The sequence below is a fragment of the Mercenaria mercenaria genome, unplaced genomic scaffold (genome assembly GCF_021730395.1).
Source record: "Mercenaria mercenaria strain notata unplaced genomic scaffold, MADL_Memer_1 contig_2218, whole genome shotgun sequence".
In the NCBI taxonomy this organism is placed as follows: domain Eukaryota; kingdom Metazoa; phylum Mollusca; class Bivalvia; order Venerida; family Veneridae; genus Mercenaria; species Mercenaria mercenaria.
In genome coordinates, this window is record NW_026460263.1 from 57,188 (window position 1) to 60,201 (window position 3,014).

Genomic DNA, 3,014 nt, shown 5'->3' on the forward strand with positions numbered 1-3,014 from the left:
CATTTTTATTTATAAATTATAATGGTTATACACAGCTAATGCAGCTATATTAATACAATCAGCCGTCTATCTTCCAACCAACTTTATCGATACCGAAATGTCCTAGATAGTTCGGTAAAAGTACGGAAACCCACGGCGACAAGAACGGGCACAATACTTTTTTAACAATGGAAATGTTAAGCTAAAATTAGCCGAGTGTCAAGTTAGACTTATTGATTAACGTACAAATAAATAACATAATGAAGATTTTAACTTACCTTCTGTTGTCGAACTATTTCAATTAAACCATTGTCAAAGTTATGTGTTAAATAATTTAACTCCCTTTCAAAATAGGAAGTAAATTTCGTTATTATTTTACGCGCATGTCAGTACATATCTTGTGTAGATAAAGGACGATCAATAATATATATTGTGACGTATTATATTCATTTTAAACTTAGACATTTTCTTAAGACACGATTTGTTTCAGTGTAGTTTTGTCTTTAAATTCAATATTTTAATCAAAGTAGATTCCTGCAATAAGAATGCGTTTTATAAACAAGAACTGCACGATCGGTTGAGAGGTTTTTTATTTTGATATTCGTTTACACCGCTACTTACTTCAACTGTTTACAAGTACGGGTCTTTAAAAAGAAGATAGTATATCAATGAAATTGAACATATTTAATACATGTTGTCGTCTTTCTTAGATTATCTTATGGTATTTTATCATTATAAACAATTTATTAACTTGATGAAATTTTCATGCACCATGCGTATAAAGTACTACAGAACCGTTCACAACGTAGGTTGTTAAAAATGAACGTCAGAAAGTTAGCAATATCAATATGCCATGTAGTTCTTCCTGTTCAACACCAGAGTCAATTTCTAGTCTAGAACAAAAATTAAGATTTGAAAGATGCTATGACGATCGCAAATATTTTGGTGGAGCGTGATGGTAAATTAAGCTATTGAAGGAAAACAAGTGCTGCAAGTCTTAAAGCAATAGGTTTGAACGTTAAGGAGGTAGGTAACCTTGTTACAAGGGTAAATTCAAATTAGTTGAACCGCAGCATCTTTTTGTATTTCGTGTAATATGAAGTTTTAACTGCTAAAATCTCAGTTTCGTTTGTCTCTGTCCCTTCAAATTTATTTTTTATCCAGGTTTAAAGACACATGACCCTCCAAAGGTATTTTATATTGAAAGAAGAAGGAAAATACGGATATTTAACACTTTTCAGTGTATTTTAGTTTCACTGATATCCGTAGAAGTCAGCATAATCTATAATTTTACTAGTATGCGTGTTAGCTTTCTAATATAAGCTTAAAATGTATATGTCGCGGGGCTCGTGTTTCCATGGTAACGCATTTTCTCTCATTTTTAAACAACTATGTATAAAAATAGGGGTTTTCGACGGCTTCAGTGCCATTCTGTTAATAACCAACATGGAATATTTGGGTAATATTATTAGCAAAATACCAAGCACTATACATGGTACCCTATTTTTCTTAAAGTTTAAAGTAACCATGGCAACAGAGATGTTTAAAATGGCTTATATCTTGCTTTTTGTCGTAATTTCTTATAAAATAATATTGAATAAGATTATCTTTCTAGCTGATGTAGCTTTAAAACATATTATTTCTAACGTAAGTTATATTTTCGTGTTATCTGCATTTATTCAAACAAATTTCTAAGCTTAGAATACTTACAGCAGTACCCCTCGTCTGGCATTTTTCATGGAAAAATCGTTCAGCATGCTACTATTATTCTCATGGATATTGTTGAAATGAAAATAAAAAGCCGAAGCTGTGTTTCTTAAATAGACTAGTGTCAACGCTTTTGAATTTAACATTTAGATACATAGGTCACGGGCTTCGTTTCCATGGTAACATCAATTCAATTCAAGAAACCACAATTTTCTACTGAAATTTGAACAATTTTAGATCTTAGTTTTAGTATATAAGTAACAAATTATCAACGGAACCTGTAAAATAGGTATTACAAATCAAATTGCTAGATTTTTTATTTGAAAATGGCCGTAACAAGTAACCTCTCACCTAACTATATTCCAAATAACATTGGTTACCATCATCCATTTTCTTACATTCCGCATAACATTTCAATATAACTACACAAAAGAAGCAAAATATTGATTATTATTCAGAGCAAAATATTCATAAAAAATATTTCAGCAAATAATGGTTATTTGAAAATAGTTTGAATAAAGAAAATGCACAGAATTACGTACTTTCAAGATAAAAGCTATTAATTTTGCGCGGTAACTGACACGTAACGTCATGACGTCAATGACGTCATTTTAAGGCAACATTGTTTTGAAGCGTTTCTGCGGCAATTTATTCATTATTTCTGCATTATTAAACCATAAAGCGTCAGATCGAAGACAGGTCTATGATTTGTTTTCAGAAGAATGAATAAACAAACACATTTAGTTTGTCGTAAACGTCGTCGTAAATCGTCACGTTAGCTTCCGGTTGGACATGCGCACATACAAATATAAAGGTAACCTACCTCCTTAAGGAGAAAAGGTTTACCAAAACTTAAAACTTAACCAGGATACCACAAAGCCAATCAAGCGACGACAGTAACTCGTTACTTTTAACATCCCCCCTCCCCCACCTCAAAAAAAAAACCAAAGAGCTACAAAGAGAAGACATTCCCTTAGACTGTACAGCATTTCAACTCTACGGACAATACGAAGCCCGATCAAGGAATTTCACACACGCTTAAGTCTCTAAAACGTAAATAAAATCGGCATATGATATGAAGTGTGCAGTAAATGCATTCCAAATTCTAAAATAACAAATAGTTTAGAAAATGACATTTTTGCAAACTTCCTATGCAATCATGTAAAATATTCACGCAGGTATTAACATACAATATCCACTACCTAAAATAGTGTGGCAACGTGTTTCATTTTAAAACAGATTACATATAGATTATAATATCTAGTTATTAAAATATTTTCTAGCTAAAATAGACTTATGACTGCAAGTTTTTACTAAACATAGAAAAT